This window comes from Camellia sinensis, chromosome 3 (assembly GCF_055761805.1).
Source record: "Camellia sinensis isolate YWXY chromosome 3, ASM5576180v1, whole genome shotgun sequence".
NCBI classification, from domain to species: domain Eukaryota; kingdom Viridiplantae; phylum Streptophyta; class Magnoliopsida; order Ericales; family Theaceae; genus Camellia; species Camellia sinensis.
In genome coordinates, this window is record NC_138963.1 from 157,569,790 (window position 1) to 157,583,620 (window position 13,831).

The following is a 13,831-nucleotide window of genomic DNA, read 5'->3' on the forward strand; positions in this document are numbered from 1 at the left end:
CAAATAAAAATTCTAATGACGGGATTATTTATTCTATATATATATATATATTGTAGGGAATATAACCCTAATAAAAAAAGAGAAATGCTATGGTGTGCATCTCTTTAGATATGCATACTATATGCATCATATCATAAACGATGCAATCTTGCTACAAATTAATGTAAAAAAAAAAATCGTAATTAAGTTATAAATTTTTTTGATTGATATTGCAAAAGTTTGTGGCTAATTACAATATTTTTTGTTACGTCGGTTTGTGATAAAATTATATTTTTATAGTTGATATTACGAAATTTTATAATAAAATATATATTTTTGTGATATGATACATATAATAAGCACCTCCTAAAGACATGCATACCGTAATATTTCTCATAAAAAAAATTAAGAAGAGAATCTAATGATGGGGTGATTTTAAGGCGTGAAAAACACTCCTAACATGATTTCTTTTAGCCCACAATTATGTGATAGTTACATTTTTTGGGATATAAGAAATAAGTTATTTATTGACTTATTAATTTATTTTTATCACATTACTTTTTATTTTTTTTATATATCTTTTTATAATAAATAAAAAAATTAATTTATAAGTAAAAAAAAAAAAAAGAAAAAAAAAAGAGGTTAAAATCCTCCCAACAATCAGCATTTATCTCCACATGCATCCCTACCGAAATGGGATGTGATGGAGCCCACTGATGAAATAGGATTCTTTTGTAACATTTGTCTTCTGCCACCTGCATGAAAGACTTTATTTGGACGTTTGACCTCACAACAGCCTGTTTGGTGGAGTTATGGGAAAGTAATTATAATTTATATTTTAACAGTTTATAGTTTATAATTGTAGATATAAGTTAATTTTTGACTTATAAATTAAGCTTCTCCTCTCCCACTCAAAGAATAAGTTAATTTTTGACTTATAAAAAGCTATAAGCTGTATTGTTAAACTGAACCAAACACATCAAAATAACTTAAATTAAGTTAAAAACTGAAATAAGTTGAAAATAAATCCTACTAAACAGGGCTAACGTCGCTTTTAATTTAAAATAAACAAGAGATCCGAATCATAATATGAAATGGTTCTTGTAATTTTGAATTTGTATTATCTTGATTTTTAATTTTTTAATTGTGATATTTTTAGTTTTTAATTTAATTTTAAATAAAGATAATTAAAAATACTATTATTCTATTTCAAAGACAAAGTAACCAATTTAAAAAAATATAAGCTAATTTTATAAAAACAAATATCAAAAAAATATTTTTAAATTTTCTACCCACCAAAGATAAATAAATCTTTTACATTTTTAATATTTTTATTTTTTTATAAATTAATTTTTAGTATATATTTGGATGATGATAGTGTAATGAGTGATTGTTTTTGTTGATATATTTGGATATTTATAATGTAACCGATGACTATATTTGTTGTAAACATATATATATATATATATATATATATATATATATATATATATATATATATATATATATATATTTTATCCTTATCATGTAATGGATGATTGTTAGAGTTTTAATGTGTAATTGATATGTTTCATATATGAAATATTTTTGTTTTAGATTTTTTGATTTAATGGATTGGTTTAATAATGATATTAAAGTTGTTGTCATGTTTGAATTTTGAAAAAATTGAAACTAATTTAACGAAAATAAATAGCAAAAAAATTATTTTAAAAAATGATTTTTAGTCTCTCAAAAGATAAAATTATATAAAAATGATGTATCTTTAATTTTTTTTTCACCAAATTTAATTTTAATTTCTCAATTTTTTTTTTCCTAAAGATGGATTCTAAAAATCAAATCAAATAGAACTTTATAACCAAAAAAATTTCAGCATTATTTATTAAATAAAAAGGTCATTACATTTTAAACAACATATAAATCAACTAACATAAAATAAGTTGTATGACGACTTTGTTTGTAATAACCCTTACGTTGTCCTAACCATACTCATATGCATTCATATGATTCTGTCTTGTTAAGCTTGCATTTCAAGTCTTGTCCTTGTTCGCTTATATGTTACAGCATGCTTTGTATCTTACTCGGTGCGGGTTTAGCCGAGGTCAGTTTTGATCCTCTTGTATCTAAGACCATCTTGGAATTTAGTTTTGGTTGATTCCACCTTCGCTCTGACATGTTGGCCGAGATGTCACTATCTAGGCCGAGGTGTTCGTCGCCGAGGCCGAGATGTGTATTATCTAGGCCGAGATGTTACCCTTGAACCTAAGTGACCTTACTCTTGGTGTGGCACATCTAGGCCAAGGTGTGGCACAGCTAGGCCAAGTGTTGTCCTTTCTAGCCGATGTCCTTGCCCCTTGCTTGCGGAAGTCATGTTGTTAGCCGATGTCGTTACTTGTCGGAGTGCTCTTGCCTGCTAGCTTGTTGAGTACACTTTGTCATAGTCTTGTCTTTTCACTCAGTCACCTTTTTGAGTAGAACCAACCAGCCGTTGCCATATACCCCTGCAGAGGGTTAAGTCAGCCGACAGACCCAGAAAATATACATTTTTGTATTATATCTTTGCCTTGTAGAGAGAGAAGTTCTAGGAAGAAGAAGAAGTTTTAGAGTGAGAGAATGGGCTTTCGAGCTTGATTCCTAGGGATCAAACCGTTAGATTCGTGTATTGAGGTTAGATTCTTGATTTACTCTTGTCGTTCTTTATGTTTATTTAGCTGCATTGCACGATTGAACCTGTTCTGCACGTCATGCATTGATTTAAAGTTGGTTTTAGAAAGAGAAAATAGTGTTCATGTGTTATTGAAGAAAAGTCTTGTTTGATCCGAAAGTTTGCATTAAGATTCATGTTTTTGTTTTTGTTCTCACAAGATCCTTGAATATAGGTACCCAAGTCCATGTTTTTGAATTCATAGCATGAAATCTCAGATTTTGTAATAGCAAATTATGATCTTTGCATTCATCTTCCTCATGTTTATGTTCTTCATGTTCGTCATGTTCTTTAAGAGGGAAACCCAGATTTTCCTGACTTTATTTCCTTGAGCGTGGCCATCGAGGCCACACCTCAGCCTAGACCTGGTAGTTGCCCAGCATGTTTTCCTGAGATAAGGAACTGTGTTTTGTTTTGATTTGACTTAGTTTTTGAAGAATGCCGAGGTCATTTGCATGCATACAAGACTTGTTTTGAGTAGTGCATTCAATAGCCTTTGCCACGTGTTTGTAGGACTTGGACTTGCCTTGACCCCGACGTTTGAAGAACTAGGTGAGTGGTATTTTTAATAAAGTTATGTTATTAAGTTTTTATAAAGTTTTGCTTTGCTTGTTTGGGAAAAGTATTCGTTAAGCATGAATGACTATCCCTATTTTGTGTGTCAAGTATTAGCTTTGGTCTTGACAATCTTTGAAAGTCCGTACATGCTAGGGGACTATAAGCATTTGTAGCACAATCTTCGAAAGTCCGCACGTGCTAGGGGCCTATAAGCAATTGTAGCACAATCTTTGAAAGTCCGTACGTGCTAGGGGACTATAAGCAATTGTAGCACAATCTTTGAAAGTCCGTACGTGCTAGGGGACTATAAGCATTTGTAGCACAATCTTTGAAAGTCCGTACGTGCTAGGGGACTATAAGCATTTGTAGCACAAGCTTTGTTAATGTCATCCCTTGGAACTTGAAAGACCTTGATTGTTGAGACTTGAAAGATTTGTTAGATAAACTTGATTTGCTCTTTGATTTTGTACAAGATGTGACATGCCTTGATGTGATAAAGATTTCGGAAATCATTCATGTAAACCCCTTTATTATTTATACCATTCACTGAGTATCCAAGCTCACCCCTTTCTATATATATATATGTAGGTGACGAGCAGGACGGCGGTGACGCCTAGATGTATTTGCTACTTGTTTTGGATTTTGCACTTTTGCAGCATCTTGAAGATTATGCTTCTTAGTTGTATTTTATTGTATTTTGTATTTGGTGGCTGAGAAGCCTTTTGGTCAAGATGTATTTTTGTACTTCATTTTGTTGTATTAAAGCCATGTAATGATGTATGTCATTCTATTTAACTTATGCACCGTTCTTATGAACTACTTAGCTTGAAATTTATTGCTTCCCGCATTTGCAAGCCCCATATGTATACTCTGTTTGTGTGTGAATTTTGAAAGTTGGCTTTCGGTAAATCTCGGATTACTGGCCATCACGGCACCATTCTACTAGGGACGGGATGGGATCGTGACATTGTTATCAAATGGACCATTTACAAATAAAACATTTTTGATTGTCCTAATCTGGAGCAAAATTCAAAATTTAAGTTCAAATATATCATAATTGAAAAGTCAAAGATGAAATTGTCACAAGCCCAAACTATAGGGACTGTTAGTATAATTCATCCTATCTTTTATTATATTTTTACATTTTCCAAATATAAGTGAGTAACTTTTACGTGCATTTATATGTGAATTCTAATGTTTTATGCCAAAAAATAAAAATAAAAAAATAAATTAAGAAATTAAATTAAATATATTATCACAATTGAAAATATTTTTTTATGAGTTCTAAAAAATTTTGAATAAACAAATTCATTGCGCAAAAAAAAAAAAAATAATAAAATAAAAATAAAAATAAAAAGAAGCAAGGGTTCTAAGTGTTATTTTGATAGCCACACATACGAGACAAGCCGTGCGGGTTGGGGTAGATAGTTATGCATTGAACCTAATCTTCTAGTTTGGACTTGTACCATTAATGTTATTAATTAAAATTTTTATTGCACTAGTAGTATACCTGTCCTATGCACAGAATTTCTTTTATATCAAAAAAAAAAAAAAAAAGTAGACATAATTTTTAGCTTAAAATATGTTTATCTTAATTTTTTTTTAAAATGATATTTATACTTCATTTTAAATCACTTATTTTTCTTTTACAAGTGTGAATAATATAATTGTCCTTTTTTAATTTGTTTTAAACTTTTTTAATTGCTAATGCGTTAGATGATTAAATAAATCATCAACATGATACTTTCAAAAAAAAATTCTTCCAAATTTTTTTTCTTTAAGGTTCAAGCTGTTTGAATTTTGAAATATCAAACTTTTCTTTTAAACTATAAAAATTAAAATAAAATAGTATTTGTGCATGTTGTTTGGTAAGATCAAAAGTTATAAATTTCATTATTACCGTTTAAATATGTCCTGTGGTTGATGTTATGAACTTTTGTGATAAAGTTGTGTCAATTTGTGGTAAGGGGTATATGGTATGAACTCTTAAATTTTTTTGTTAATTTAGTTTTGCTCCCAAAACAGAGAACTATTTAAAATTAGGTGTTTTTTTTTTTTTTTTTTTTTTTTTTTTTTTCACATCCAAATAATATTGCTGAGTTTATAATATTTCATATGACAGTTACATATTTGTAAACTATGATCAAAACATTAGCTTTGTGTTTTTAAATAATTACACTAGTCATTTTGTATAATAATTCTCTACCATTTTTCTATTTTTATAACAACGACTAGTCTAAATTGATACTCTAAACTATGCTTCAGCAATTAATGTGTTTGGACTTCGACAACATATTAAACGCGTTTTGTTTCATCATCTATATTTCATTAATTGTGATTTATTTATTTATTTATTTATTTTTGCCTCATAAATAAGGAACTTAAAATGAAGTACAACCACAAAGCTATCTGATGCCTGAAAACCTGGCTCTAACCATGTATAATTTACCTTTGATTTTTCTGCAACTTAACTGGGCATGGGTTCTTCTAGTAGCATCTTTTGCTGCTGCTCAATTCATGCCTGGCTGCCTAGATTATTGTGGTAACATCAGTATCCCATACCCATTTGGCACTAGTAAAGAATGCTACAAAGAAGAAAATTTTCTGGTTACTTGTAACGACACCCATTACGACCCTCCCAAGTTGTTTCTGTCGATGAGTAACAAAGAGATCATAAACATATATCTTTCTGGTCAGTTGCGCATATCATCCAAGGTAGCGTATGATTGCTTCAATGAAGGGGGTGTTTCGGAAGACTATTCTGACCACTGGACCAGATTGGCCAAATTCCCCATCTCAAATACCCGAAACAAGTTCGCGGCTGTTGGGTGCAACTCCTATGCAGTTATCTCAGGCTCCCAGGGACGAAAGTATGACACGGGGTGCTTGTCACTATGCGACAACATCAACAATGTGATCAACGGCTCTTGCTCTGGCATTGGCTGCTGTCAAACGAGTATCCCCAAGGGAGTGAGGAGTTTCAACATCAATGTCAGAAGCTATGACAAACACACCCTTGTATGGAACTTTAATCCGTGCACCCACGCTTTCGTAGCTGAGGAAGCTGCTTACAACTTCTTTTCTTTAGATCTGGCAAACTTACAGAACAGAACAATGTTTCCCGTGGTGTTTGATTGGTCTGTAGGGAACCAAACATGTGCTGAAGCCAAAAACAATCTAACTAGTTTTGCTTGCAAGACTAATAGCGACTGTTATGATTTTGACAATGGTCCTGGGTATCGCTGCAATTGCTCCCAGGGATATGAAGGGAACCCTTATCTTCCTAATGGTTGTGTACCACAACTGTATTGAAAGCTTTCAGTTTCTTCCTAACGTTGATGCCATAATTTATATGTTGTATCTATTTAATATAACATCAAAAATCAAACTTGCTTGTTCTCAGATATTAATGAGTGCATTATTTCAAGCCCCTGCAACATGACATGCCAGAATTTACCAGGCACATACAATTGTTCTTGTCCAGAGGGCTATGAAGGTGATGGCAGAAAAAATGGATCAGGTTGCAGTCTGATTCCTGTTCCGAACCATAGGCTTCCCGTGATTAACATTGCATTAGGTTGGTACACATACACTCCACACATGATTACTACTCATAAATTTGTCTATAGATTAAATTTCCATCAATATTCAAACAGATCATTGCTTGTGATTTTGATTCTATCACCAGTTAAAGAGTTTACAATCCTCAATTATTGATGCACAATCTGAAACAATATGAAGATGCCATATCTCCAATTACCTTATATTGTTCTTTCAGCAACCTGACATTTATATAGACATCTAAGTTTTTATAAACAACCAATTCTCTTGTCTTATTTTTCATTTTCGTGTATAGATTGTGTGTTGGTAATTCAAAGAAGAATGGAATAACCACAAAAAAAAAAAAAAAAAATTGTCATCAAAATGTGACAAAGTTTAGATCAACATCAAAGCCTGCACCAACCAAAAAAATAAATAAATAAATAAATACAAAACAAAACAAAACAAAAATTAATGCATAGAAAATACCTAGAAAATGAAATATATTATTCTCGATGCATCTCGCACCACTCTAAATTTGAATCTATACCATACATTTCATTTTTGGGCCACGGAGGCCAAGGAACAGTCTACAAAGGAATATTACCAGATAACACCATAGTTGCCATTAAGAAATCCAATGTAATTGATCAGAGCCAGTCCCAGATAGAGCAATTCATTAATGAAGTCATAATTCTCTCCCAATCCAACCACAGGAATGTTGTAAAGCTCCTAGGGTGTTGCCTGGAGACACAAATTCCCTCACTTGTCTATGAATTTGTTACCAATGGCACTCTCTACGAGCGCATACACAATATCGACCACAACAGGTCCTCAATAACTTGGGAGAATCGTTTAAGGATAGCAACGGAAACTGCAGCAGCCCTTTCATATTTGCATTCTGCCGCTAGTACTCCTATCATTCATAGAGATGTTAAGTCCACTAACATACTCTTAGATGACAATTACATTGCTAAAGTATCTGATTTTGGAGCTTCAAGGTTGACTCCCAGAGACCAAACTCAATTAACCACATTGGTTCAAGGGACACTCGATTACTTGGACCCCGAGTACTTCCACACAAGCCAATTGACTGAAAAGAGTGATGTTTACAGCTTTGGGGTTGTCTTTGTGAAGTTACTAACCGGCAAGAAGGCGCTTTCTTTCAACAGGCCTGAATTAGAGAGAAATTTAGCAATGTATTTTGTGTCATCAATGAAAGAAAATCGCTTGTTTCAAATTGTTGATGAACAGGTGATGAATGTAGCAAAGTGTAGACACCCCATTTTTGACCGACCTCAAGACTCAGACGTCACCAATCGAGCGCTTGGTGATGTTGCATAATGTGCTCGTTCAGAAGTTTCGGAGTTGCGGCCGTGAGCCCTGCCTCCGGACTCCCGAACCCTTTTCTGTGCCTTGTCTCGGTTTGCGAACCAGACTCGGTTTTCTCTGTTTCTTTTCCTGAGGGGAGGGAGAGGTCCTGTAGACCATCTCTCAATGTCCGTAGGCTACATTTGGTGGCCGTAGGCCATTTTTCCCATTTCGGAGTCCGGTTCCCGGTTTTCGGAGCCGTCAGGCCGTGTGCCTCGGTTCGGGACCGCTTAACCATCTCCTATTGCTCTGATTTTTGGCATACTTCCTATTTGCTCCCCTTTTGAGGGACACTGGGGGCTGAGAAACCCACTTCGAGGTCGAATGCCACTTTCGGTGCTTAACAGCCCATTTTCGGGACCTCGAACTGCGTGTTTTGGCCCCGGAACGTTCGTTTTGCAATGGTTTTCGTTCATTTTTGGCAGGTACCTCTGTTTTATCACAGGGAAGGTCACTGAAGGGTGGGAGGCCAGCAATTGTTGCAGCAACCAGTTATCTCTCCTCCGGAGCCTCCCAGCGCCCGTTTTCCCAACTTCCGGGCTAATGTTGAATACCTTAGGGGTAGTGTTGCCAACTTTCAACCACATATCTGTGATCTACACATCTGGGAGGCCACTAAAAGTTGGTGGCCGGCCATTAAGGTCACCTGACCCTTTTGACCCCTTTCTTCCGGGCTAATGTTGAACCCCTTGGACCTTTTTTCTTGAACTTTGAACCACATATCTGTGATGTACACACCTGAGAGGCCACTAAAAGTTCATGGCCGGCCAGTAAGTCAACTTGACCCTTTTGACCCCCTCTTTCCGAGCCATTGTTGAACCCCTTGGGCCCACTTTCTTGGAACTTCAATTACATGGTTGTGTTGTACACACATAGGGCTACCTCCCCAATACCTGGCCGGCCAGAAAAGCTTGTTGACCCTTTTGACCCCTAGCCGGCCGGCTAGGGGGTGTGGCCGGCCGGCCACCTCCAGCCAAAGTGAGAGGCCGGCCGTGTTCTTCTCACTGTACCCTTTCCAGCTGTGGGGCAATATCCCCCAGATATTTTCTGTATCCGGGGGATATTTTGGGAGAGAGTTATGCTCTCCATTTCACCCCCCTTTTACACCCCTTTCTTGACCTTATAACCAGCTGAGGGTCTTCTTCTTTAGGGTTAGAAAATTTCCTCTCCAAGCACAAACCCTAAACTCCATTGTCTTCTTCTTCAATTCTTCAAAAAACCCTAAGTCCATAATCTTCACTCCTTCTACACCACCAAGCTCTACCACCACCATCTCATTTCCAGCAGCAAGGAGGGATTCTTGAAGGCTAAAGAAGCTGCAAATCAACCCAAGAAGCAACAAAAGCTTGGATCTTCAAGGGTAAGTTACACTTTGATCCTTTTGACCCTTTTCCTTGAGCTATTTCTAAGCCTCATCTCTTTTTGGTTTCAAGCTTCGGCCCTAACTGAAAAGGGTCATATTTTGAGCTCATCTTCACTTCTCATTAAGGGCTCAACCCTGTTTGAGCCCTCCATAATACACTTGCTTCATTGATCATCTTGTATGTCATAGTTTTGCATGCTATTTTTGACCCATGAGAAATTTATTTTCGAGCATGTTGTAAACTGATATGAGGCATATTTTGAGCCCCTCTTCAACATTGGAGAAGGGCTCAACATTGTTTGGTGTTTCCATATGTCACTTGTAGTTATATCCCCTATTTGGCCCCATTTTTGCATAAATTAGTAGCCCTCTTTGCTTCTGTTTTTGGACCTTGGTCCGAACTGAAAGTAGTCTTATTTTGGCATATACTTCATGTTTCATTTACACTTTTTTTCTGTTTAGTGATTATTTTATATACTTCATGTTATAGCGCCTTTTGAGCCTTGTTTTGCATCACATTTTTAGCATGTTTTTATACTGATTTGAGGTCTGCCATATACTGTAAATGTTCATATTTTTGGTTCATCTTCAGTGTTATAGAAGGAAATTTTTCAGTTTGAGTTTTGCTTATACCACTTGCTTCATTACCCCTCTTTTGGCCCCTATTCTTGCATGCTATTTTTTCCATACCTATATTTGCTGTTTAGCCATGTTTATAACTGGAAAAGTGCTTATTTTGGGGCTGTCTAACTTCTGTCTTTGCATTGCATATCCATGTGGTGCATGTTTAGCATGGCTATAGGCCATTTCGGGTACCTAATGTTGCATTTCGGGACAATTTCATGCATTTGGTATCATTTCGCTACATTTCGGGACTGTTTTTCCCCATATTTTGTTGCTGAAATCCTGTTAGTATGCTTGCATATCATTTTTGCCATGTTGCATTGCATTTAGCATCGCCTCGGTTTGCGTGCCCGTGTGCACGCATTTCGAGGCACTCCATTTTTTATCCGACGGCATCTGATGTGAGTGTGGCTGAGGCTCACTCATGTTGGTATAAGCCCATTTGTCATTTCCATGTCATTTTAGCATCGCCTCGGTTTGCGTGCCCGTGTGCACGCATTTCGAGGCACTCCATTCTTATCCGACGGCATCCGGTGTGAGTGTGGCTGAGGCTCACTCATATTGGTATAAGCCCATTCGTCATTTCCATGTCATTTTAGCATCGCCTCGGTTTGCGTGCCCCTGTGCACGTATTTCGAGGCATCTCATTTTCATTGTATCTGTCATCGCCTCGGTTTGCGTGCCCGTATGCACGTACTTCGAGGCACCTCATTTTCATTCTGTCATCACCTCGGTTCGCATGCCCGTGTGCACACATTTCGAGGCACATCATTCCATAGCATTGTGTATGTTAGGATTGCATCTTAGTTGCATTTCATGCATATCATGCATATTGCATCGTGTCCGGAATAGGAGTTAGCCCGGGCACGGGAAACGAGGTACATTTCGTACTCCGAGTGACGGAATGTGTCTCAATTCCCCCAGTCGCCGACACTCCGGATTATCCATGATGGAGTTAGGTTTTAGCTGTAGTTTCATGTGCATCCATCCTATATTGAGTGGTGCATTTCGACTCTTCGGCCATCATGCCTCGGTATGCGTGATTGGTGGCACGAGGATCGAGACATGCATATATCTGTGCAAATACATTGCTATGCCCCTTTCCTGCTCTCTGTTGCAGCAAAACCAGGAATCAACAATTTTTCGGGATTCGGCACGCATTTCGAGGATAATTGCTAAACATTGGGGCATTCCGGTGGATTTCTACGCAAGACGATCCGGACATGCATCATCCATCAGAAGCAAGACAGTCCCTGGCTTGCACGCCAGTTTTATTTGCTTTCTTAGTCAATTCATTAATTAGTTAGAAATCTGTAATATTCTTTTATTTGGGGACTGTAATATTTGGACTGTATTATTTATTCGGACCCTCTGCGCGAGGGCCACAACTGTAATAAGTGTGCGTGAGTGTGATGTATGTCTTCCAACCCCACGTCTTTCTCCCTTTTATTTATCCGCTTATGATGGTTAGATTAGGGCATATTTAAATTAGCATACAGTATGACAGCATGTTTGCATCATTCATCTGTATTGCATGCATCGGGCTCGGCGCATCATACTAACTGCATTGTACTTTCAATTCCAAATTGAATACATGGTAGTTATAGCATTCCATATGCCATCTTAGAATAACCGAGCCTGCTATAGTTGCATTTTGCATGTGTTGCATTAGGCATTTCTGTACACTTAGGATCATGCATGATTTCTAATATAGTTTCTATTTTGGCTTGGAGTACTCGGTGAGTTTTATGCTTTAGCATCCTTGCATGCGTGTGAGTGAATGCCATGATAGCATGCTTACCATGAGGCTATGTGCTTATATGATATAACTGCCTGAATGCCTGTGGGTGAAGGTCGGGTTATCTGAATTGGAGTAGATCATCAAATGTTTCAAGCCTACCTGCGGGTAGCAAAACCTCTTTCAAAAAAGGCAAACATGAAATGTTTTGTTCCAATTCGGGCGACCCGGTCTATACTTATATGCTGTGCGCATCACATAGTAACCTAGGCTAATAACCGGTATAAGAACTCACAATGTTTTCAAAAATTGATATCATGGTTAGTAGAGGCCGGTCTATGACCGGGCGAGCGGGGGTGCTCACGAAGTGACCTTCCCCAATCGTACCCAAGTTCTCGAGCCGAGGCAACTTTGGTGATGACGGACACGTGGCCTTTTGGCACCGAGTCAGGGTTTCCTAAATTTCCCAAAATAAAATATTTAGGTGGCGACTCTGTATCTGGCAAAGCAGTCCATGTTTGGCACTTCTTTCAAAAATCTGTTTTCTTAAAACGATTTGCCGGATTTGGACTCTTTGGTTCAGATTTAGAACCGTGACTACGAAAAGTCGAGTCCGAGCTGTAGCGAGGTCCCCTCGCGGGCTTGTTACAGTTTCTGGCGACTCTGCTGGGGATTTAGAGAACTTGACTCGAACTCATGATATCTATTTTTGACTACACTTGTGTGTTTCTTTGCATTGCATTTGCATTGGTGCGCCTAGGACACCGTGTTTGCCATCTGCTATTCCTGAACGGTTTGCCAGAGGCTTGTCTTGTCAAGGCATGACCATAAGGCTGACCGGTTGTGGGCTCTGCCAGTATGGGAACACAAACCCCGGTTTTACCGGGGCACCCTTTTTGACCATTCGACCTAGTGCATATTCGGATCCATAGTGACCATTCTAAATTAGGACAGGTTGCTTACCCGTTTATAGGTTGTTTGAAACCGCTGTGTGCATAGTGAAACCCTAGCTCCTGACAAAATAGGGCAGGGAAACCCTCCCCCAACATAGGGGTGTTTTGGCTCTCACTTATCTGTTATGTGCTTTAGAGTGCGTCTCTACAGGAATGCATGTATCAGCATATGAGTTTGAGTATCAAGCCTGCGGGCATCAGTTCAGTATTGACAGTATCAGGCCTGCGGGCATCAGATCAGTATACAAGTTTGAGTATCAAGCCTGCGGGCATCAGTTCAGTATTGACGGTATTAGGCCTGCGGGCATCAGCCAGTATTTGAGGATTAGTTATCTGCGGATATCAGATTCTGTGTTAGGGGACAGTGATACAGGGATAATAACCAGTGTTTGAGGACAGTATGTTATTCAGCTTTTTGACTGTGTGCCCGACTGTGTGTCTTGCATTTTATTTTAAGCTGTTGTGCTGTCCGTTTATCTGTTTATTTATTTCCTTTTCGTTTTATTTATCTTTTGCTAGGGTCAGTTTTAGCACGATTGCTTCCAACCCAACAGGCATTCCCCAAGCACCTTGGACAGGAGGTCGTCGACTCCACCGATCTGAGGATCTAATCGACGGACAGCCAGTGTTCCATTCTCTACCCCCTGTTACAAGAAGGAAGCAGAGAAAGCGCAGTATATCTGAGCAGAGAGCACCAGAACAGTGGTATCCCCCATTAGTGGACAGTTGGATTGAGATCCCCATTGAGTCAGATCTGCCAGTAGTTCAGACAAATCGAAACAGTATGACGGCACCGACAGGAGTTGAGGAAATGATACGCCAAATGCAGGAAACTATGCGGGCCATGCAGCAGGATGCTGTCCGCCGAGATGAGCTTGCTAAGCAACAAGCTGAGATTATGACCCAACAGGCTGAGCTTATCACCCGACTGCAACAACAGAGTACAGCATCTGCTTCACACCAGATTCCTCCTCCAGCAGGAGTCCCATTACCTGAGAAGGCTC

General features: G+C 37.8%; 1 pseudogene; it reads left to right on the forward strand.

The window, feature by feature from the left end:
- The first annotated feature begins 5,674 nt into the window (after positions 1 to 5,674).
- LOC145821963 (wall-associated receptor kinase 2 pseudogene) lies at positions 5,675 to 8,036 on the forward strand (annotated as a pseudogene).
- The last annotated feature ends 5,795 nt before the right edge of the window (positions 8,037 to 13,831 follow it).